Genomic DNA, 26,128 nt, shown 5'->3' with positions numbered 1-26,128 from the left:
TACAGTGTAGTTTAGAGCCAGAAAAGATGGTTCAAATCTGACCTCTGCTTTTTTGAACTGTGAAATATTGGTAGTTACTTAATCTCTCTGTGCCTTAGTTTCCTCATCTGTAAATCAGGAGATGATAATGATAGTGTGTACTTCCAAGTGTCCGCATAACAATTTATTGACATAAAGAACATGTAGGAGAGTGCCTAGCATATAGATGGAGTAAAAAGTAGTCAATACCAATGGTCTAGTTGCCCTGAGATTCTGCTCTTGAAACCAACGAAATACAATTGGAAAGATTAAGTAGAATGTCCAAATTTTCATAGGTGCTCAATCCTTAGAGTTTTCATCCTGACTTTCTTTTCAGCATTATTAAATTAAATCATACATTCATCTAACAAATAAGACAGTTTTGTGCCACTTTTGTTCTAGGGGCTGGAGATATAACAATGAACAGAACACTGTATCTGTCCTCAACGAGTTTATAGTCAGGTAAGGGAGACTGTTGAGGACTGAGTATAAATATGGCCCCAACTCTTCACCCCTCTCTGTGTCATGCCCCTCTGTGAGGTGACTTTGCAGCATCTTTTATCCAGAAGGGTCCATTTTTCTCACTCTTAAATCCAGGCTAGTCTTGTAACTTGATTTGACTGATAGAAGGTGGCAAAAGTGACCTCGTGCTAGTTTTCAGCCTGGACTCTAAGGGTCCTTGTACAAGTCCTGTCCCTGCCCCACTTTCTCTTTCACTCACAACCTGGCACAGCTGCTTTGTGAGCAATCTCAAGCTGGCCTGCTGGGGAATAGAGACCACATGCACATGGAGTGGAGCCAATCAGCCCAGCTGAGACCATCCTAGACCAGCTAGCATCTACACAGCTGACCACAGATACAAGAGCAGGCACAGCTGGGCACAGCCCATGGGCTGGTGTATGAAACCACGAAGTTCTAGGAGCGATTTATGTGCAGCACTCACTGATAGATAGTCCAGTCAATGTATCAGAAATCACCAGATAGTCTTGAAGATAAATAACAGGGACTCAGAGGAAGCTTGCTAATGGAAGGCATTGCTGAATCCTGAAAGATAAAGAAGTCAGAGGATATACCATGAGAAACCTGGACCTTAGAGAACAAAACTTGTTTTTTCCTGCACGCTGTCTGAAACATAGAAATATTCTTCTGCTCAAGGAGCTTCTTAGGTAGCTGTGATGTCAAGATTCACAAAGAAGTCAATTATTACATAAAGTGGACTGTAGTAACTGCTGAGTTCAGACTTTGATGCAAGAAGTAGGAAGAACCCAGAGAAAGATCAGTAATGACTAAAATAAATATCCAGGAAGACCTGAAAGGTAAGGTAACTGGAATGGGTAGGATAGGGCTGGGAGTACAGGAGAGAGGAAAATATTCCTGGAACCATTTGGGGCATTTTGTGGGAGGGCCTATTTGGTCATTTGTATCCACTGAACATCTACTGTGTGTTACACTCCATGAGAGGAATCATGGGAGTAGAGGAAGCATGAAACACTACCACATCTTTATGAAATTGAGAGGTATGCTTGCCTTTAGAGTGCCAAGCTCCTTTTTTACATTTTGGTTTTTGCATAACATAAGCTCAGCCTATGATTCATTTCTATCTGCATTGTTGGGCGATGTTGTTTTGTGGTAGGGAGCACAGAAGAGCCTTGAAACTAGATCAATGACTACCCTTTTAGATGTTCTCCATCGCAGCTAGGGCCTTGGTTGCCAGTTTTTCCAGGAGATATTGTCTCCTGACTGCTTTTCAAAGAGACTAGGGTTCTATTTCTTAGCCCCCTGGAGTGTGGATTTCATGCTGGCCTGAAGATCTGAGCCCCAGGACATTGGCGCCTGTTGAGAGCTTTATCTTCTCTCCTCCAGGTTTCTACTGAGCTTGCTTGGGATTTAGAGGCTTATATGGTGTTTTCTTAGCCAGAAGACTTTGTTAAACTTGATTATCAGAAATAAACAAGAGCAACCCCCACCTTCTGAAAACAGTGCTTAAGAAAATCTTAATTTGGAATGAGGGACAACCCAGACAGCTCTGACATGAGCTCAGAGCTGCCAAGCCTATGCTGAAACAGAAAGTTGCTTATTTGTGAGAGATATATTTGTTGAATCATAAAAGAAAGCTGCCATCAAAACTAAGCCCAGACATCCAGGGACATGTGTGGAGATAATTAACACTGTCTCCTTTTCCAGTTTGCAAATATGTTTGGGACAACAAGGTTAGGGGAGTGGGGTCATAGAGTCTTTTAAAAGACCTATATGAGCCCCACGGCTAGTGGTGTCACCATCTCTAACCCTGCCTGCTCTTATCTAAGCTTTCCTCATGAGCTCTCAAAGGCATTCAAAAATAAACAAGTAAGAGAGTTTCCCAAGACCATCCTAGCAATCCACTCTGACACTTGCTGTGACAGTGGGCCAAGGCTGGCCCCTCTCTGATTTCTCATGGTCTAGGACTCTGAGATTCTTTTCTTTGTTAGTTCAAGAGTGAAATTCTACACTTTTACTGTCAAGTGCTCTGGTCAGAGATTTTGCCTTTTGCCACAATTTTAGAGAGGTATTTTTTAAATGGGGATATATATTTATAATATCATCTGTGGCTTCTGGATCCAAAGTCCCTTACTCATTTCAAATGTATTTTAGTGTATGGGGTAGTTCATAGGCTAAAGGAGAAAGTTGCTGTGATTAACTTTTGCTTGTTTGTTTGTTTTTAGTTTATAATAATCATTTAGAAAAAATTACAATTCATGTTAGATAAAGGCGACATTTCTATAGTAAAGAATACCTATAAATTAATAAGAATAGACCAAAAACCCCATAGAAAAATGGACAAAATATATGATTAGGTAATTCACTAAAAAGCAAATTAATGAAACAAATATATTTTGCATATATAAGAAGCCACCTAATTTCATTCATAATGATAAATATGCATATTAAAACTATAATAAGATAGTTTTCACTTCCCATTTAGCAAACATCTAGATATTTAATACGTAAAGAAACTGGAACTCTCATATATTATTCGTGGCCATGTAAATTGGTATAAACGATTTAGAGGACAGTTTGGTAATAGCTTCTAAAATCCCAAATATTCTTTGATTTATAATTCTGCTTCTAAAAATTTATCCTACAGAAATAACTACACATGAATGAAATGATGAATACACAGCATTATTCATGGTGGGACTATTCAACTGCAAAATGGTGGAAACAATTCTAAATGCCTGTTAGTAGAGGACGGGGTATATATATTATGGTATACCACATAATATCATGCTGTGGTTAAAAAGAATGAGGCAGATATTTCTGTATGTACTGCTTTGGGATAATATCCAAGATATATTGTTATGGAAAAAATGCAGGGTGCAGAAAAATTTGTGTTGTGAGCTATCATCAGTGTAAAAAAAGAAAAAAAATGTATTTGTATGTGTACAAAATCTTTAGATACACTCACACACAAAAATGGAAATAGCATTTTTTTTCCAGGGCAGGGATGGAAGGAAGACAAAGGTGGGAAAGAGACATATTTTACTGTATATCCTTTTGTACCCTTAGAATTTTGTACCACATATATGAATGTATTGCCCAATAGAAATCTGAGCCTTAATGGAATTCCCAGATAAAGGTTTCTTTTAGATTTTTCCTATTTGAAAATTTGGAATAGTTCTTCCTCAAGCCTATCTGAGAGACTATTGTTTTCTCTTCTTTGTCAAATCTAGTGCCTAGCAGAGAGTAGAGGCTCAAAAATATTTGTTAGAAATATAAATGAAGGCTTAGGGTGAGTGAGATGACTTCACACAGAAGCTTGCCACGGTAGGGCTGGTTTGTGCCTACCACGATTTCCAGTGGAGCAATTTTATATGGAAATTGATCACTTTCCTTTTGTTAAATTTCATTTAATTTATTTAAAAGATTTTATTTATTTGGGAGAGAGAAAGAGTGCATGCACACTGGAGTGGGGGCAGAAAGGCAGAGGGAGAGGGACAAGCAGACTCCCTGCTGAACAGAGAGCCTAATGTGAGGCTCAATCCCATGATCCTGAGATTATGATCTGAGCTGAAGTCAGATGCTTAACTGATTGAGCCAGTTATCAGGTGTCCCTGATAACTTTCCTTTTTAAAGAAGTACTGAAATAAAGAAATGGACTTACTTGAGAATGTGGTATTAAAAACTTGTAAGACTATATTGATGGAGCCACTGTCCTAGCCACGATCATCATCTTTGGTCACTGATGAATTCCTTCTGAGAGGATGGAGAGTGAGAAGAGGAATCTGCAGGCATGGCCTTGCCCAGTGACATACTACTGAAAGTTTCACAAGTGATGTCTTGGGAAAAAAAAAACCAAACCCTGATTTGTAGTGCTTGCCAATTTCCATGGTGTAAATACTCACTCCTACCATAGCTGATTTCAAGCTAATGTGATAGCTCTGAATATGAAGTTGGGAAGAGGTGGTAACAATCGGCTCTTGTGATAAGTGCCAGCACATCTCTGGTTATGATTAAGCAAGGATTTCCCTTCTATAGTCAAAAGCAGAGGCTTTAGAATGTAAACAGACTCTTTGAAGGGTTAAAATTTCAGAAATATTTTGTAATTTTTCCAAGCCAGTGGTTCTCAGGGTGTGGCTCATGCAAATTCTTCGGTCCCTGCCTCCAAACCTACTTAATCAGAGACTCTTATTTAAAAACCCCTTCAGGTGATTCTGGTACATGCCAATATTTGACAACCATTGCTTCAAGCCTTTGTTTTCTCTGAGAATGGACAGGAGTATTGACAAATTCAGGCCTACTGGGTTAAACAGAATAATGATTGTAAGGTACTTGGCATAGGGGACATTAACTATGATAATGAAGATGATATTTTCTATGACTCAACCAGGCATTTAAGAGGTATTACATGAGTTTGAGGTATGCTCATTTTCTTTTCTTATGTCAGAGGGACAAGAGATATGCCAGAAGATACCTCCATAACTTTCCATACAGTTGGGCCACGTGTAATTCTCTTAATCCTTGTAGCATCACTTGGAAGAGGTAAATACAGCACTATTTCCCTGTAGCATGCTTACGTGGGGCCAGATGCCTCAGACAAAAGCCAGAGAGGTGATTTCCCCTCAGCATCCAGCCCATTGGCAGCCCCTAGCCTTTGCTTAACTAATTAAGCCAACTTGTGAGATGTATGCCAAAAACCAGGAGAATGGGAGCTGTGGGGAACATGTTGGAGATTTAGGGCTCTAGCCTTAGGAAAGCCTTGGAATTAGTAACCCTTGCGGTTTTGGAAAATATTAGCTTCATTTATTGAGTATCTTCTACCTATAGAAATTGCAACATGACTTTCCACCATAGGAACTATCTCTATTTTATAGGTAAGGTGACTGAGATGGAGAGCTCCGGTAATGTGCTCACGGTTATGGAATAGACAGTTGGCTTTTTAGATATAAAAAAGACAGAGTCATTCCCTTAACTATTACTGTTGCCTTTTCTTTTTTTACATCTTCCTTTTTACATCCTAGGCCTGTCAGTGATAGGAATCTTGGGAATAGAAAGACCACTAACTCTTACTGCAGGCTTTTTTTTTTTTTTCTTCCTTTGGGCATATTTCAGAAACTCTCACACTAAAGTGGTTCATGTCAGTCCTCCCTAGGCATAAAGATGAGCTTCCAAGGGAGGCAGTGCAGTGAAGTGGTTAGAGCATGGGGTCCTACACACCTGTGGTTGAATTCTGTCTCCACCACTTATTAACTCTCTAACATTGAGTATATGATTTTTTCCCCCCTCTAAGTGTCTTAGGTCAAATTCCTTAGAGGTAGAGCCTGAGATAGAGATTTTTGTGCAAATGATTTATTAAGAGAACACTCTCAGGAGAAATCTGAAATAGAATGAAGGAAGCAGGAGAGAGGCAGGGAAGATGCTAAGCAAGAATATAGAATCTGGCTTCAGAAATCTAGCTTCAGCCTAATCCCACAGGGAACACTGGAGTGCAAATTGTACCAGAGTTGGTCCCCAGAGAGGTGGTTTTTTTTTTTTTTTTTTTTGTATCCTTATGTCATTGAGTCTTAAGTTTTTGTCTAGGGGCTGCCATGGAAGGGTGCAATCTCCCTGTGAGGTGTTTCTGTCATAAGAAGGCAATTATTAGGAGAAGGGGGAAGCTCTTGAGCATTAGCAGCCGTTATTCACAGTAGCTAGGTCTGTATGGGATCAGATCAGTGAAATAGCTCCTACTATAGTCACTCTCAGAGTTTTATTTTTATTTTTATTTTTTTTAAATTTTTATTTATTTATGATAGTCACACACACACAGAGAGAGAGAGAGAGGCAGAGACACAGGCAGAGGGAGAAGCAGGCTCCATGCACCGGGAGCCCGACATGGGATTCGATCCCGGGTCTCCAGGATCGCGCCCTGGGCCAAAGGCAGGCGCTAAACCGCTGCGCCACCCAGGGATCCCCAGAGTTTTATTTTTAAAATGCAGATACTAGTCCCCACTCGAAAGGAGTCTTATAAGGAAGGATTAAGTGACATAATGCATTCCAAGGATTAAGCACAATGCTAGGCACAGAGTAAGCACTAAATCAGTGTTGACTTTGTTTCCCTTCCTATCTGTTGAAAGAGAGTCACTTCTCTCTGGTTGAGGTGAAGGATATTTTTTCAAAGGAATTAGCCTATTCCCTGTTCTCCTCTACTATTCAGATTATAAAATATTAGGGGAGGGCTATTCACTCTTTCACTAAAAATATATATATTTAGCACCTACTGTGTATACTAGTTGCAGTTCTAAGTGCTGGGGATATAGTTGTAAATAAGACAGACAAAATCCTTGCTATAATTGGAGAGAAATAGACAATAAGCATAGAAATTAGCAAATATTAGCCACTGATAAGTACTATAAAAATACCCTTTGGGGAGATGGAATCCAAAATGACTGGAGAGCTACATTACAATCAGTAGTCAGGGAAGTCCTCTTTGAAATGATATTCACTCGAAGGTCAAGAATGAGTTGATTATTCAGAGTTATAAGAGAAGGCTATCTCAGGAAGACAGAAGAGCCAATGCAAATGGTCTAAAGCAAGAAGAAAGTTGGCAAATTCAAAGTGCAAAAGAAAATCCAGTGTGCTGGAGTGTAGAGAACAGGGGACAATGATAGGAAATGAGCCCAGAAAGGTAAGGTTGAATGGTATGTGTAAGCTAGGTCCTTCAGAGCCACAGTAAGTTGTTCTAAGAAATTTTGACTTCAGTATATGTCTCAAGGGAAGCCATTGGTGAGTTTATACAGGACAGTGAGATAAACTTATATTTTACAAGATCATTCTAGCAGCTTGTGAAGAATGGATTATAGAAGAACAAAAGTGGAAGTTGAGAGATCAGTTAATATAGTAGGTCATTGCAAAGATAATGTTGTCTTGAAGCAAGGTGTAGTGGAAGGGAGGAAATAGATGTAAATGGATCCAGGAAATGTTTTGGAGGCGAATTCAGTAGGCCATATTGACAGATTGGATGTTGGCCATAGAGAAAAGAGAAATCAAGGATGTGTCCTATATTTATGGCTTGAGCTTCTGGGGCAGATGGTTTAGCTATTTACTGAGATGGCAAATTCCGGAGGAGAGGCAGGGATCTTATATATCACAGAAAGAAGAAAGAAAATGAAAAAATAGGAATATTGCTACTATATACAAAATAAATTGGAGAAAATGTAAAATTAGAAAAAAAGAGTAAACAAGAGTTTAATTAGCTGGGAAATGTGGTGCACAGTATTATGAGATGTGTTGAACTTTGAAATGCCTATTTCTTTTGTATATTTTTTTTTATTGGAGTTTGACTTACCAACATATAGCATGAACACCCAGTGCTCATGCCATCAAGTGCCCCCCTCAGTGCCCGTCACCCAGTCACCCCATCCCCCCACCCATCTCCCTTTCCACTACCCCTTGTTCCTTTCCCAGAGTTAGGAGTCTCATGTTCTGTCACCCTCTCTGATATTTCCCACTCATTTTCGCTCCTTTCCCCTTTATTCTCTTTCACTACTTTTTATATTCCCCAAATGAATGAGACCATATAATGTTTGTCCTTCTCCGATTGACTTACTTCACTCAGCGTAATGCCCTCCAGTTCCATCCACATTGAAGCAAATGGTGGGTATTTGTCGTTTCTAATGGCTGAGTAATATTCCATTGTAAACATAGACCACATCTTCTTTATCCATTCATCTTTCGATGGACACCGAGGTTCCTTCCACAGTTTGGCTATTGTGGACATTGATGCCAAATGAAAGTCCTATTCAAAGGCATTTGTTCTGGTGATCAGCATTTTCAGAGAATGGCAAATGAAAATTTATTCTTCCAGTTCCTCTAAGAGGAAGCATCTTGGGGTATTTAGGTTCTGGAATCTTGGAAGGTCTGAGGGTTTACTTACTTTAGAATTTTTTTTTTTCTTCAAATCTAGTCATCAAAGCCATAAGTACCAGGGATGAAGTTCTTTTCAAATAGGGATATTTTCTGAGTGGTAAACTTAAAAAAATCTCAATAGATGGGTAGGAAAAAAAGCAGTCTCAGATTTTTCCATTGGCCTAACTTCTTTTGGGGGGACAAGAGACAGGAGCTAGCATTCTCTTTCCATCATATTCAGTAGTAAAAAAATCATGAAACAAATGTAGCATTTATTTTTCAAAGATTTAAAATTAAGAAAAATATTTTGGGGTTGGAAACTTGGGAGCAATGTGCTGTGCTGATCTGTCTGTCCAAGACCAAAAATTCCGAAGAGCTTAAAAGAAAACAAAACAGAAACCCTCCTGTAGCTTTGTTCTTAGTTAACTCTTCTTCCTTCAAGGCAGACCTTATTCTTCCCAACTAGGCCTCCTATTTTAATCTTTTAAAACCCCCAAAAGTTAAGAGAGGAAGATCAAGAGAGAGGTGGTTGAGATGTTGAGGTGTTTTTCATGGCCATGTTGTTACATTTCTGAAATAATGAAATCTCCAGGCAGCCAAGGGAAGAACTGGGTATTCCTTCAGAGCCATTTGAAATTATTTAGTGGGGCCATGGAGTTCGAGTTGGGACTCTCCAGTCAGGAATTTCTTTTGTCTTCTACTCCTCCAGTGGCAAAAGGATAAGAGCTTGGTGCCCTGGAAGGGAGATAATTGTGAGTCCTACTTGACAGTTTTGCTTATGCTATAATTCCCAGTCACCCATGAACTTTTCAGAGTGGCTTTAATTAGAAACCATGATAGAATCAGCCAATCCCTGACATCCAGGAAAGTATACCCAATTTTAGTACAATTGAGATGACTAGAGAGAAATGCATTATTTCTTCATATCTACTATATTCCTATTCCTACACTGGACATGTTATATACATATTATTGTGTTTATTCTTCACCTCAACATCTGAACATTATAATTTCCATTTTAACTCCCACATGACTGCAGTCCTGTCTAGCTGGATCTGAGGTGAAGTTGGGTGATATTTCTCTCTCTGTCTTACTATATGTATTGTCCGATTTTCATGAGATATTAGAAATTTCCTGCAGAAGGAAAAGAACTTGAATTGGAATGGACTTGGCAGGGGTAAGGCTTACAACAGAAGCCCAGCTTCAGGGAGAAAGTCTGGAGACCCCAATGAGTATTTATTCCAATATAAGGAAACAGCATAAAGAGGCAGATTCTACAACAGGGCCTACATTGGTGTTGGTCTGATACTGGCACATGACATTCTGACAGCATATATGAGCCATTGATGGGGAAAGGGGTGATATTTGCATACTAGAACTCTAATTGATGCTGTCCAATAGAACTTTCTGTGATGATAAAAATATTTTATATATGTGTTATCCAATATTCACTGGCCACATGAGGCTTTTGAGCACTTGAAATGAGGCTAATGTGACTGAGGGGCTGAATTTTACTTAAATGGCTGCATGTCTCTAGAGCCTACCGCAGCTAAATGCTTCAGTACCTCTAGTGCTGTGGGATCCCCACAACTGAGCATAGTTCAAGTAATGCTAAGTTAGGGACATGGAAGTCAGTAGGGGCAAATTCCAGGAGAACATGGAGTGAGAGATGTCAGAATAAATACAGCCCAAATCAACTTGGAGCCTGATAGGACTCAGCTTGGTAATGGACTTTTTTTTTTTTTTGGTATAAGCAGAGGGAGGTATAGAGCAGGCATAATATGTGCAATAAAGACCATTTTGGTCCCACATGACAGTGAACTTTAGGTCACACTTAGAAGAGACAATTAGGTCCATTCCTCTGCAAAGTGCTCAGCACCTGCTCTAGTCTTTATTCAGCACATTGCATGTGCTCAATAAATATTTATTTGGGATGAATGAATGGGTGAATGGGATATACGAGTACTCACCTGGGGCCATTGTATCAGTTAGCCATTGCCAGAGTAATGCTGCATAACAAATTTCCTCAAAACTCAGTGACATAAAACAGAATTCATTTATTCTTGCTCATAAATCAGAAAAGTAGCCAGGATGGCCCATGTCACTTGAATTCATTTAGGGACACAAGAAAAGGTCTTCTCGTGGAGATAACAAAAGCACAAGAGGGCAAGCAGAAACTTAGGAGTTCTTAAGGTGGGTCTTCAGAACAGTCATATTGTCACTTCCATCCACATTCCAACGGCTATAGCATGTCTCCTCACTAAGCCCAAAGTTGAGGGTTGGGAAAGTACTCTCTGCCCATGTAGAAAGGGGAAAAACTGTGAAGTTATATGGCAAAGAGCATGCTTCAGGAAGGGGGTGAACTGAGGCCCAACATTCGATCAGCCCTCATCATGTGGCGGGTCAGGGTCAGACCTGGTTTCATATCCAGTTTTGTCCAGTTCCTTAGTCTGTGTTTCTTCCTCTATCCAAATGCTTCATGTACAATAAAAGACAGTCTTACATCCATGTGACTCTGAGTCTCCAGGGTGGATGTTATGTTTCCATCCTTTAAAAAATCTGATATTCTGCCTTTAAAATTTTTGTTATTTATCTCATTGAATGATTGTCATTTTTGTGGTACTGGACTGCAATCAATCCACATGATTTGGCTCTGTCATAGAGTTGGAGGTGTAGTCTCATGGAGGTTCAAAGAATCTGTTAGTCTGCAAATATTTTTGCTTTAATCATGGACCGTCTCAGTTACTAAGGGCCTGGAATGCTGCTGCCAATGGCTGAAGCACAAGAGAGTGGAATTTTAGTCTCAGTACCATGGATTTGGTTTTCGACTTTGACTGAGGTTCCTTACTGCTGTCAGAGTCTACCATTTCCTCTTTTTTAAAAAAAGATTGGTTCACTTTAAAAAAAAATACATACAACCACATTCTCTTTTTGACATATAAGGTATGAATTTGGACAAATGTACAGTCATGTAACCCTATTACAATGAACATATCCACCACAAAAATCCCCTTGTGCTACTATTTGTAGTCAACCCTTCTCCACATGTCCAACCTTTTATAAAATGTCATATAAATGGGACTGTACAGTGTAGCCTTTTGAGTCTGGCTTCTTTTAGTTAGCATGATATATTTGGGACTCACCTATGTTATTGTGTGTTGTTAGGAGTTCATTCTTTTTTGTTTCTGAGTAGTATTCCAACATCTGAATGTGTGGCAGATTCTGTGGTTGGGGAACATTTGACAGTTTGTTTCCAGTTTTTGATAGTTAATGAAAAAGCGGCTATAAATATTGGCATATAGGCTTTTGTGTGAATGTAAGTTTTTATTTCTTTTGGGTAAATACTTATGTGTGGAATTGCTGAATTTTTGGTAGGTTTATGTTTTAATATTCCAACTCCCTATTAGAGTATTGGAACCCAAACCAACCTTTTAAAAGAGAGAGAAATTATTTCCTAAAGTGGCTACACCGTTTTGCCTTCCTACCAATAGTGTATAAAAGTTCCTACTGTGACTTTTTATTTCTTTATTTTCTTCTCTGCCAATTACTTTCTTATATGAGTTTGTAAAATCAAACCCCATCCATCTCCTTTATTTTATTTTATTTCATTTTATTTTATCTTATTTATTTTATTTTTTTTGCTGTCCCTGGTAGTTTAAAAGGTGCTGTTGCCTGGATAATATCTGTTTTAGAATGAAGTGTATCACTTCTGTATATGGTGCAATAGATGGGAATATTGGAGTTCTGGTGCATGAAATTGGAGTACTAATTTGCCATTAATGCACTGAGCATTCATGGAAAGTTTTCTTCTTAATCATTGGTGACCTCAATACAAAAATAAAGGTGCTGACCTAGACAATATGTATCATTTGTATAAGCTTAATGGATGATTTCTGTTTTTTTTTTTTTTTTTTTTTTTTTTTTAAGCCTTAGCTGCTTGTAAAATTTTGGGCATCAACCTATCATCATTTCTGATATTTATCAAGCCAAATTCTTAACTTTGGCCTTTACCATTTCCACATATGCTGGCCCAACTCTCAACTGCCAGCAACTACTTCTTTTCATTTGAGAGGTTCTCTTGCCATCAAAGGCCATTCTGCTTATACTATACATGGAAAGTTGGGAGTATCATGAAATAAACACCACTAGGAAAAGCCTTCAGCCACTGACTGACAGAAGAAATAGATTGAATTGGTGTATAAGCATCCTATCTCCCTCACCTCTAGGTGAAATAATTCTGAGGTTCATGGCTCTACACTGTCTCCCAGAATTCCCCGGTACATTTAAACCCCAGTTGCCTACAGTAGAATTTGCTTACTAGTGCAAACTTTATTGGTAGACTTCCTTTCCCTGTTCTCTCTATTTTCTTACTGGCCTCTTTAATTCTTAGATCAATTATTTGAAATTAGTCCTTGACTCTGTGTCTACTTTTGGAGGAACCCACGTCAAGTCTCGTGTATTCCTGATTTCTCTCAACTCCCTTTTTTGGTTGCCTATATATCCTGACATCCATATGTTCTATTCTTCAGTAACTGAGTCTACTTAAACTTATATCTAGTTCCTCCTGTTCTGACATATTCCAAGCATCTCTGCTCTTAAACTTATATCTAGTTCCTCCATTCTGACATATTCCAAGCATCTCATCTCATGAACATGATTAGCATTTGCTATAGTGGAAAGCTAATGGCAGTGGGAACCACATCTTTGTAAAGATGGATAAAACATGGAAACTTCTCTAACTTCAATTACAACATTTGTAAAATGGGGTTAATGGGTCCTATCATGAAGATGGTTTTGTATTTTGTTTTTTTTTCAAAGATTTTATTTATTTATGAGAGAGAGAGAGAGAGAGAGAGAGAGAGGAGAAGCAGGCTCCATGTAGGAAGTCTGACGAGGGACTCGATCCCGGGACTCCAGGATCATGTCCTGGGCCAAAGGCAGGCACTAAACTGCCTGGCCACCTGGGGATTCCCCATGAAAATGGTTTTGAACTTTAAATTTCCTATGGGTGATTAATGAGAAGTATTGGTCATCAGCATAAGCTGGTTCTTTTGTTTCTTACTGTCTGATCACTTTGAGAGCAAGTTTTATCTCTTTCATGGCTGGCCACTTTTCAGGAGCACACATCAAAGAGTCAGTCTGTTTTTTATCTATGGTATTTGGTTTTTCACTGACCTGAGAATATGACATGGTGTAGTTGTGCCATAGTCTTTGTCTTGATAGATTATTTTAATAAAACAAATAATTTTTTTCAGTATTACAGATTAGAAATTTAAGCAAAACTACAGTGTTCCATAAGTGTGTACTGAGGTTATGTGAAAAAGGAAAACAATGATGTGAAAACAAATGTCTTATTTCTACTTTAAACCTTAAGAATAATAAAAGAGAGAAGACTCAAGGCAAAACAGAATCTTAGAGTTGGAAATAACATGAAGGGTCACCATGTAACAATGGTAGTAATAGCTACTGTTTATTGTATGCTGAGGATGTGAGAGGTAGTATTTCAAGTGCTTTATAGATGCTACCTCCACAACAACCTTCTGAAAGGGGTTCTATTATCATCATGCTCACTTTACAGAAGAGGAAACAAGGTCAGAGAAGTTAATTAACTTGTCCAAGGTGACATTGCCAGTAAGTAGTGAGGCAAGAGTGAAACTCAGGATGTCAGATGCCAGAATCCACACTTTTAACCTCCTTGCCATTTTGCCTTCCCAGACTGGGTAGCCTTGTCATGGAGAATCAATGATTTTTAATGTATTGTATTTCATCTTTAATAATCTTAGTTCTTTATTTTAAGTGTAAGTCAGCTTGTAAGCTAATTTCTTAAGCTCTTTGATCCTACTTCTAACTTTCAGAAAAGATAATTTCTATCTTGACAGCCTTTTGAGGCTTACTCCATCACCTCTGGATTTTCTCTGCTCCAGAATAAATATGCCCTAAAAATCCCTGCTATAAATCACTTCTGTACTATGTATATTCACGATCATAAGAAGGCTGCTACACATCCCTGGTCATTGCTTGAGCTAGTTCTTCACTCAGGCACCAATTTGTAGTAGCTTTCTATTATGCCTAGCCTTAGGCTTGTTTTCAAGGAAGAAAAGTTCAAGATGACTGAATGGAAGTAGAAGTTCAATGTTCTGCAGTAAAGAATGAAGAGCTCCAGGAACAATGAATACATGGGTAAATACACAATGCATTTACTTTCCTATTTTATTTTTTTAAAAATATAGTTACTATTTCAAGCAAAATGAACATTGTACTCTGGAATTTGCAACATAAATGTTAATCACATAAATATGGAGGGGAAGAGAAAGAAAAATTCTATTTTAAGATTCATACATAAGATGTGATGTGGTCTACTATTAATTCAAGGTAGATTGTGTTAAGATAAAGATGTATATTATAATTCTTAGAATAATAATGAATAAAAATAACCAAAGAGGTACAGTTAGAAAGATAGTAGATAGAATACTAAAAGATATTTAACCAATCCAAATAAAGACAGGAAAGCAGAAACAAAAGAACAAAGAAAAATGGAGCAAATGTAAAATACATAGTAAGAGTGTAGAGTTAAACCCAACCATACTATTAATTACATTAAATGTTAATGGACTAAATACTCAGATTAAAAGGCAGGGACTATTAGATTGGGTGAAAAAAATAAATTCCACCTACGTTTTATTTACAATATAAAGACACACAGAGGTTAAAAGTAGTAGTAGAAAAGATATGCCCTTAAAAGAACCGAATCACATAAATTGGGGCCTCTGCTTCACCTGAAGCAGGAATTATAGGATACCAGTAGTTGTCCACAGTTTTAACAGACAGAGGTAACATGAAAATGACTCTTTGGAGCAAGGAAATGCTGAATGCTGATGGATGCCAAAAGCGTTTCTTCAAAAATCCATCCAGGTTAGCAAACAATCAAATAATGTCTTTCCATTTCTACTTTGTAGGAAACTGCCAATAGCAGCCATTTTTAATGGGGCAAAAATGGTGATTTTCTGCCACCTCTTCATGATTGGCTTTTCAGCCTCATCCAGCATCTGGGCTGTGAGCAATGTAATCACATGACTTGAATACCAATTTCCTTCACCAGTTGGGGTTTGGTGATGGATTTAACTGGCTGCCATATTTTTTCCTGGTTCAGTGTGTCCTCTTTTCCTGCTGGCTCCATGGCAGTGGCTGTTGCCAAAGCAAACAATAACAGAATATAAGAAAGAGGAATGAGCTGTTGGTGTATTTATTGCTCCAATTTTGCCAGTGGAATGAAGGGTGTAAAAATGAAAGAGATGCTGTTGTGGCTTTGTTCGTCATACTTCACTGTGAGCCTGTTATTTGGTATAAAGTAAGTTTTCTGAATGAGAAGATCTTTTCTACACATGCAGCACATATGCAATGCATGCCTGGTTCTTCCCAAGTTGAGAGAACTTCCAGGCTTCTGTGAATGAAAAAGAAGCCTGGAATATTCCTTCTCTCCCTCTGACCTCCTGCTAAGACTTCTGCTTAACATCCTTTCAGCTCAGCAGTTACAGGAATATAATTCCATTGACAAAATCCATGGTTTCAGTTCTGTATGTGAAATGAATATCAGATAAGGTAGAGATTGTCTACAATGGTGATACAGAGTTGGGCTGGGCTGGGGAGAAACTTTCTGTGGTGAGTAGTTATTTTTCTGGGAGTGACTTTAATTAACCTGTCTTCTTTAAGCCTGCATTCTAGATAGGCTCTTGAAGGTGGCATTTCCCCCAGGCTGTTCAAAGGGAATGAAGGTGACAGTTGAGTTTATTCTCAGCATTGTTAATTTGGTTGATGTTGGGGCCTTTCCAAAGAAACCACTAAAACTATCATAGAAAATTAAGGGTAACACATTTGAGAAGGGTTCTGGAACATTTGGCTCTTGTAGTGGCCTGCATAATGTTTGGAGGAAAAAAAAAAAAGGATGAATTCATTATCTCCAAATAGTGGAAAATATTATAAACGGCAGTAAATGAAGTAAATGGGAGTTTCCACTGTAATGTATTCTTCTTTAAGCCAGCCACCCAGAAAGAACACAATTGGGTTTGCTGGGTGGGGAGTCTTAACTGAAAAGCAAGAGACTGTTCTTAGGCTCCAAGTGATGTTTTGGAATAAGGCATTCCTTCTGCTGCTGTGGATCTTTTGGTTTATTGCCCATCTGGACTATGCATATCTTGTAGCTTGTTGAATTGAACTCGAATGGAGCTCTCAACTCTTCAACTTAGATCTGACCTTAGGGTGTTGCTTTCCTGCCTGACTCAGCCTAGAGGAGAAAAGAAAATATGAAACTAGCCTCTCCTTTTGTGAGGAAATGGTCTCTCTAGCTTTTGGATGCCTCTCCTGCTCTGGCTGCCTTTGCCAGTCTGCAGAACAAAGGCCATGGCTGTGTTTCCTTCTTGTCAGTGGGATGCTTCACGAAGCATATCTGCTCAGGCCTGGGCTATGACGCTTCTCTAAAGACCCACCCTTCTATCCTGGGAGCTGAACTTGTGAGTTTATAGCTTTCTTAATATAGGACCAGAAGGCCACATCCATCGCTGCCACCACCCTCTCCCTTTCCTGCTATAAAAATCCATGGGGAGATCCCCCACCTTCACTTGCTTCCTGATGCCACCTTCACCTCAATGAATGAGTTACCAACTGCCCAAGACTGGAGGCAAGGTCCATCCGATGGATTCTCTTTTGTTCTTCTGGCTAATAAAGTGGGTCATCTACAGGATAGCATCTTCTTTACCTTTCCTTAATTAATTTTAATGATTTTTGAGAATTTGTGAAATATAGCCAGGTCTTTATAGGCTTTTAGTACCTGATATTTGCTATGGATTCTAGATAATGGAATAATTATATCTGCATCTGTATACATTTTAAAATAAACTCCTCTCTAGGGTTTTATTTTCTGCTTTGTCTTCTGAGTACAAACTATCTTGTACGGAGCAGAAAACAGCCCTTAAGTTTGGTCTGTGAATTCTTGCTGGTCCATGAAAATTGAGGGGTATTAATGCCAGATTGAACTCTACAAGTCTTGTTGAGAACTCAGTATGTGTGAATTCCAAAAGGAATATGAGTTATAGCTTCAGATCTTATTAAGTATAAAAACTACTTGAAAAGACAGAACAAACACATATTGGAACATCTGATAGGTAATTCCTCTTGTTTGATGTGTGTGTATGCACATGTATATACACAATGCCCATACATGTACCCAAGTACATACCTAGGCATACACTCACACGCATGCATATATGCACATGATTGTACATACATATAAGGATATGCACACATGTATACTTATGTATAGTTATACCCATATGCATACATATATTCATACATTTATATACACTTAGATACATACACTTTTTATATGCTTAGATACATACAGACAAATATAACAATTCACATATACTTACATATATAAAAATATACACATATATACTCTCATTTGCATGTACCTACCCACTTACACACATGTATATACATTCATATACATATACCTGCATGTATACACTCACACTCACACATATACATACTCATACACATATACACACAAAAATACACACACGTTTTTATTTATTAATTTAATGGGCAGCCCAGGTAGCTCAGCAGTTTAGCACTGCCTTCAGCCCAGGGTGTGATTCTGGAGACCCAGGATGGAGTCCCACATCAGGCTCCCTGCATGGAGCCTGCTTCTCCCTCTGCCTGTGTCTCTGCGTCTCTCTCTCTCTCTGTGTCTCTCATGAATAAATAAATCTTAAAAAAAATGTAATGGTGGGGCTCCCTAGATCCACATTAGTTAATAGTTGTGTATTCTTATTTCAAAAATTCTTTGGATATAAATACTTTTAATGTTTCACCATTAAGAATGGTGCTGACATTTGTTTTGAAACATATGTATTTTTGAATATTATTAAGGGTCTTTCTTTTTGCTCTTGATTTACTATGGGATTTTTTTGTTCTGCAAGAAATTTGAAAAATACCCCACAGTTAAAAGAATAATGACAATATTAATGTACTTCCCAATCAGAATTGACAATTGGAAATGTTTTGTTCCATTGCTTTGTCCTAACTCAAATTAAAGAAACAAAATATTACAAAAAGAGTTGGCATTTTCTTTGTTTTCTGCCTTGAGTTTGTTCCTCATGACCCAAATCCACAAGAAAATGTGAACTGAACACGTATCTTTTTTTCACTCTACTTTAATGCACTTGCATACATATGTATATCTCAAAGAATAATATTTAATGTTCATTTTTTTCATGTTTGGAAATTGGACATAAATGTCAAGGTGTGTATTATCCAAAACTTGCTTTTTTTCTACTCTATGTTTTGTGTGGAGTTCTAATTATATGACTAAATAGAGTGAGTTATGTTATTTTAACAATATATTCTAGTGTATCAATATATGTGTTAATTTTTCATTCTCCCGTTGATGTAATTTTGAGCGTTTTCCTCCTATTTTAAAGAATTTTGCAATGGAAATAATTTTACACACTTATTTGCAAATATATGCAAGAGTACTTTTAGAATATATACCCAGGAGTAGACTTTCTCAGTCAGAGAATATAGACTTTCAATTTTACTAGATAGTGCCAAATTGTTTTTCAAAGTGATTTGACCAGTTTAAACTACGAGGAGTATATGAAAGTTGTTTCCCTATGTCCTTGTTACTTTTTTTATAGTTGCAGATGTTTTAATGTTAGCTTATTTGAGGATGTGAGGTGGTATCGTATTGTTCAATTTATGGGTCCTAAGAAGTTTTTTGAATATATTTTGGGGGTTTTTAGCCATTTGCATTTTAAATTATGTTTACTGACTTTTCATAATTGAATTTTATGATTTCCATAGGTTATGATTTGTTATTTGTCTAATGCACTGCCAAATTGCATTTATTGATTTCTAATTTATGAGTTCTTCATAACAATATTTGTAATTATTTTTTTCTGTATTGTTTTCTTAAACTATGTTTTCTCAGATTTTGTCAATTTTAGGTTCTCTTCATAAAAAAATTAGGAAATATCCTTTCTATAGACTCTGGAACATGTTATATAGTATAGGGAAAAAAATCTCTTTGTTTTCAAAGATATCTTTTTGAAAAAAACATTTATTTATTCATGAGAGGCACAGAGAGTGAGAGGCAGAGACACAGGCAGAAGGAGAAGCAGGCTCCATGCAGGGAGCCTGACATGGGACTCAATCCCAGGACTCCAGGATCTGCCCTGGGCGGAAGACGGTGCTAAACCGCTAGGCCACCGGGGCTGCCCTGAAAACTATGTCTGAACAAAAATTTACATACAAATGTTTACAGCAGTATTATTCATAATTGTAAAAAAATGGAATCAACTCAAATGTCTTTCAACAAATGAATAAACAAAATATATGTTCATACAACGGAATATTATTCAGCCATAAAAATGGAAGTACTGATTCATGCTACAACATGGATGAACCTTGAAAGCTTGATGCTAAGTGAAAGAAGAAAGACAAAAAGGCCACATAGTGTATGATTCCATTTATATCAAATATGCAGAATAGGCAAATCCATAGAAACAGAAAGTAAATTAGTGGCTCCCAGAGAGACTGAGCATGGAGGAATTTGGAGTGACTACTAATGGATATGCAGTTTCTTCTTGGGGTGATGGAAATGTTCTGGAAATGGATAATCCTAATAGTTGCACATTTTTCCTAGAAATAATTGAACCATATGTGTATATTTTAAGGTGGTGAATTTTGTGGTAGTTAAATTATATGTCAATATAGTATATTGGTGATATTAAAAACATAGAATCTGGGCAGCCCAGGTGGCTCAGCGGTTTAGCACCACCTTCAGCCCAGGGCGTGATCCCAGGGTCCTTGCATGCTTCTCCCTCTGCCTGTGTCTCTGCCCCTCTCTCTCTGTCTCTGTCTCTGTCTCTCATGAATAAATAAATAAAATGTTTAAAAAAACATATAATCTTAGAGTTGGAAGGGATTTTAGAAGTCATAAATTTCAAATACAACCTTTTCTAATTGAAATTAAATTTAATTAACATCTAGTATATTATTAATTTCAGAGGTAGAATTTAATGATTCATCAGTTGCATATAACCAGTACTCATTATATCAAGTGCCCTCCTTAATGCCCATCACCCAATTACCCCACCCTCACACCCACCTCTTCTCTAGCAATCTTCAGTTTGTTTCTTGTAGTTAAGAGTCTGACTTATTTCCTGTAGTTAAGTCTGACTTTTGTTTCCTGTAGTTAAGAGTCTGACTTATTTTGCTCAGCATAATACCCTCTAGTTCCATCCACATCATTGCAAATGGCAAGATTTCATTCTTTTTGATGGTTGAGTAATATTCCATTGTGTACATGTACCTCTGTGTGTGTGTGTGTGTGTGTGTGTGTATGGTATACCTGTGGTAATATGTATAAAGATGCATTAATATATATTTTACCAATATACATATACATATATTAATATATAAAGGTGTGGTAATTTGCATATCTATGGTAATTATGAAGATGTGGTTATATATGTGTATGTATATACAAAATTAATATATAAAAGATGTGGCTGTATTTATGCATATGTATATGTATATAACCATATCTTCTTTATCCATGCATATGTCAATGGACATCTGGGCTCTTTCCATATTTCAGCTATTATGGGAATTGCTTCTATAAACACTGGGGTGCATGTGCCCCTTCAAATCACTATGTTTGTATCCTTCAGATTAATACTTAATAGTGCAATTGCTAGGTCATAGGGTAGCTCTATTTTTTAACTTTTTGAGGAACCTCAGTACTGTTTTCAAGAGTGGCTGCACCAACCAGTCTGCATCTAATACAAATGATCCCAGATCTTTGGTTGAGGTCTTTACTTCTCTAAACTGGAGCTTAGAACCATTCAAGAGGAGAGGACTAAGAATTTGACCAGGTTTAATGGCTAGAAAAAGTTCTTTTTTATTGACTTGAAATCTTCCTAAAATGATCCCCCACTGATTCTTGTTCTGGTATAATGAGCATAATAGAGGAAATTTCTCTGCCACACATTCTTCCATCACATATTTGAATATGGATGTCATGTCCCTCCTATGTTTTTTTCCCCAAAAATGTTAATTTGGGGATAGTGGCATTACCAGAAGTTTATTTTATGTCTTCTCTTTTATTGTGTTTATTTAGTCTCTCTAAAACTACTGGAAACATGATGTTTGTTATGTAATGGGAAGAAAAAGATATTGACAAATATGCCCTCCCAAATTAAGAGCGATTTGATCAGGGGTTGGGACAGTAGTCTACTTATTTACTTGTTGCAGGTCTAATTTTGGAAAAAAATTACAAATGTCAGCCTAGCCATGCTCCCACTCCCCTCCTTCTTCCAATCTCTTGATTGAAGGCCTTCTTCCATGTTCTCTTATAAATCTGTGCTTAACTGGATTCATTCCTCAATTGAAGGCACAGGGAGGCAGAAACAGAAGACCCAGCCCCTACCCTTAATTAACTCAGAATCTGTGCCCTCCAAAGATATCAATTTCCCTTAATAACTTCTAATTTTGCAACAGTGGCAAAGAATAGAAAAGTCTTCTTCCTAAGTAGAACTAGGATGAATAGCAGCACAGGTAAAAGAGAGCTTAAAAAAACCCACATGTCCTAGGGTACCTGGGTGGCTCAGTCAGTTAAGCATCTGACTCTTGCTTCCGGCTCAGGTCACAGTCTCAGGGTTATGGGATTGAGCACCACGTAGGGCTCCACACTCAGAGAGGAGTCTAGTTGGGATTCTCTCTCCTCTTCTCCCTCTGCCCCTCCAATCTCTCTCTTTAAAATCAATCAATCAATCAATCAATCTTTGAAAAAATTCACATGTCCAATGCAAGGAGTGGGTGAATGTGATTAGAATTGGGGATGAGAAGAATGCCTGTTTCTTTTCCTTGCCTCAAATGTGCTCCATGGATAAACTTGTCAGACAGAACACTGGGCAGATGGACTCTATGTCTGATGCAGTGTGCCTGAAATTAGGATTCAGTCCTAATTGACTTATAATTGATAGAATAGCATGATGGTTAAAGATACAGACTCTACAATTGACAGCCTGAATTAGAATCCCAAGGCCATGACTCATTTTCCTCATCTGTGAGTGACTACAACGCTATAGGGATGCTATGAAGATTAGAACTAATACACACATATACACACAAATATATGTAAATCACACATATATGTATATGTACAGAAAATGAATAAGAGAGAGAGAGAAGAGAGACGAGGGAGTACTTAAAGCAACTCCTGGCACATAGTATGTACCATATAAACATATATAAATGTTAGCTACTATCATCGCTATTGTTGCCATTCCAGGTAGTGTTTTGGTCTAAATCTTCTAAATTCAGCGTATACTTTGCAGTTACAATGCATTCAATTTGGATGCTAAAGTTCCACTTATAATTGAAAAATGTGTGTAAGAAAAAGTAAATTCAGATGCCTAACTTGTTCTGGAATGAGCCTGACTTTCTACAGCTCATTCTTCACTTGTACCTGTTAACTGACCATTGCTTTGATTCAAGTGATGCTCAGAGAGGCTGTACACTCCCTACTTAATCCACCCATGGCTCCTATTGACCTAGATTTGCTGTCTGTGTAATTCCTCTTCCAGCTTTCCACAGCAAAGAGGCCACATTGCAAAGCTGAATAGGGCATAATTCAATGAGGCAGCTGTAAAACCTCAAAACCTTCCTAATCCATAGGGTAGTTTCTGCTGCTTTGGTTATCCCCAGTCCCTCTTGCATAGGGCTGCTGAAGTCTCATTTCCATGTCTCCACTCCATGGTCTTGTAGGTGGAACTCTGACTTCCCTATATTCCTTAAGGCTGGCAGGTCTAGTGGAGCACAGTGGAATGTCTCTTCTCTGCTTAACTGTGTTATATGTGCTTTGTGTTCTCAACCATGCCTGAGGTGAGTTATCCATTCATTCATTTGTTCAATTATTCATTCATTCATTTGTTCAATTATTCATTCATTTAGAAAGTCTTTACTGAGAACCTACCACATGCTACATTTTGCAGGTGGGGGATGCAATCATGAACTAGACAGACATTGGCCCTCCCCTCATGTAGTGGGTAGGATATATGGTATTGAAGATGGTATTGACTTCTCAGTATCAAGGTTAACTCCCAGATTTTTTCCAGTGTAACATGATGAAAGAAGGCATTTAGGCAATTCTAGAGGGGAAAGACATCAGAGGTAAGGTGGCAAGTAAATTAATTTTAATATTATTTTTATTTAACCAAATATACCCAAAATATCATTTTGGCATGTAGGAAATCCTACCATTTGTGACAATATGGATAGACTTTGAGGGCATTATGCTAAGTGAAATAAGCCAGGCAGAGGAAGACAAATATTGCATGATCTCACTTATATGTGGAATCTTAAAAAAAAAAAAGTCAAACTTAGAGAAACAAAGTAGAAACATGGTTGCCAGGGGCTGGGGGTGACTTGGGGGAAATAGAAGTTGGTAAGAGGGTACAAATTTTCAGCTGTAATATGAATAAGGTCCGAGGACCTAATATAAAGCGTGGTGACTATAGTTGATCGAATTGTATTGTATAGTTGAAATTTGCTAAGAGAGGGGCACCTGGCTGGCTCAATTGGTGGAACATGTGACTATTGATCTCAGGGTTGTGAATTTGAGTTCCATGTTGGATATAGAGATTACTTAAATTAAAACAAATTGCTAAGAGAGTAAAACTTAGATGTTTTCACCAAAAAAAGGTAAATATATAAATTGATGGATATCTTAATTAACTAGATGGTGAGAATTCTCTCACAATGTGTGCATGTATCAAATCACAAGATACACACTTAAAATATCTTAAAATTGTGTTTCAATCACACCTCAATGAAGCTGAACAAATAGTAATGAAAATTTGATACTTCTTTCACACTAAATATTCTAAGTCAAGTGTATATTTTACATTCAGCACATCTCAATTTGGATGCTAATTTTCATTTGCAGTTGAAAAGTTAGGGTTGAAAAACTAGATTCACATTCCTAAATTGTTCCAAACATAATTAAAAGTATTCCAAAAACTGAAATGAGCATCATTTTAAAAAAATCTAAATAAATTCAGATTAAAACATTTAGTAACTCAGTTGTACTGGCTGCATTTCAAGTACTCAATAGCCGTATTTAGCTAGTGGCTAGTGGCTAGTGGCTACTGTATGCAACAATGCATTTCTGTAACTTAAGAGAGGGATCTAGGCTGAAGATTCTTCAGAATACATATGGAATTTAACACCAAAAGAATAAGTGAGATCCCCCAGGAAAAATATGTAGGAGGAGGAGAGATAGATGCTGGGTGATGTCCAAAGGCCTGACCCTCTCCATGCTACTTCTGAGACTTCAGCCATACTTATAATGCTTTATTATCTTTGATTGGGCATATGGTGAGGATCCTAGGCCATGTTTGAAAATGGGACCACTGCGATTGTCATTGAGATATAGGTATCCTTTTGCTTGAGTACAAGAGTATGTATATGTTTGCTGAGCCATCTTGATCCCTTATATATCTGGGTTGACTTGACACAAACTCCTTCTCATGGTCTACAAAGGCCAGTGCTCTCCTGAGATTCCTTTAGTCTACAGCGTGAGTATGGTCTCTGGATCACTTCAAGTCATCTGTTCTGGAAACTCAGACCCTATGCTGTTTTCTCCAAAAATTCCTTTCATACCAAGTATTGTTGAATTCAGGCATCTTACTGAAGGTTGATGTCAATGACAACATAGACAGTTGTTAATGACTTCTTGGGCTTTCTTCCCCTCCCTAATTCCTCCTTTCTTTTGCATTACTCTCCTCTTCTCTACTCAGGGACAAACACATTGTCTGGTTTTCTTATAACAGTTTGATAGCTTAAATTTGTTCTTAGTGTCTTTCTTTAAATCCTAAATGTCTTATCTTTTTGATCCAAAACATACAATAGCATCCTTAAAAAGAATTTAGATGAATTAAATGATCTCCCCCTCATTACAGTTGTTTTCTGAACTGGGTATTTTATTCTTCATCTCATCTATGTGTCATGGCTCATCTTTACATTCCCTAGAATGCCCACTCACAGAAAGTGGTCAGTTTATATTTGTTTAATAACTACCCTTGTTCCCTACTTCCCATAAAACCTCTCTTTCAGAGGAGAGTTGAACTAATTTCTCCTTTGCCCATTTCATCCAGGCCACAGACGAAACCACAGCTCATTTGGTGGCTGAAGTTTACTGAAAGCTTCCTTTCCTCTTGATGCAGCCAGTTTATTTAATCACATGACAGTGTTGGCCTGAGGGTAGCAAGGGTTGTTGGAACTGTGATTGCTTGCCTTTGGGGGATAAGAGTCTTGCCTTCTGAATTTAGCATACTGTGGCCCAAGAAATTGAACTTTCAAGTCTACAGTATTGCAATGAATGTGGTCAGGATGGGAGTACTGGCTGGTTTTGAGAATCACCAAGAAACAGAGTTTGAGTATTTGGGATGCATACTGAAGACTGAGAAAGAAAATACAGTTTATTTTTATAGGGTAAAAATCAGAGAAGTGCCAAAAGCCTTTGATATCATCATATATGCAAGGCAAGGTGGCAGATTGAGTTACCACAGAATTATTTTCTTCATTCATTTATTCATTCACTCATTCATTCACCAGGCAATTCCAAGCTAGCATTTACTGAGTGATTAATATGTATCAGGCACTATTCCAAGCACTTTACTTG

General features: G+C 37.8%; 1 long non-coding RNA gene across 2 annotated transcripts in view; it reads right to left on the bottom strand.

Annotated features, from left to right (window-relative positions):
- Nucleotides 1-924: 924 nt before the first annotated feature.
- The window catches only part of LOC144297935 (uncharacterized), a 64,969-nt gene continuing 39,765 nt past the window's right edge, over nucleotides 925-26,128 (bottom strand). The window contains exon 4 of one of the 2 annotated variants that reach the window (XR_013364884.1): nucleotides 925-1,062. This is a non-coding gene — a long non-coding RNA (uncharacterized LOC144297935). Of the gene's footprint in view, nucleotides 1,063-8,137; nucleotides 9,118-26,128 lie in introns of those variants that run through there. The other variant, XR_013364883.1, reaches the window with a different exon arrangement.

This window comes from Canis aureus, chromosome 26, assembly GCF_053574225.1.
Source record: "Canis aureus isolate CA01 chromosome 26, VMU_Caureus_v.1.0, whole genome shotgun sequence".
Taxonomy (NCBI): domain Eukaryota; kingdom Metazoa; phylum Chordata; class Mammalia; order Carnivora; family Canidae; genus Canis; species Canis aureus.
The sequence above is the reverse complement of the archived record's forward strand: the minus strand, read 5'-3'. Positions and strand labels throughout refer to the sequence as shown.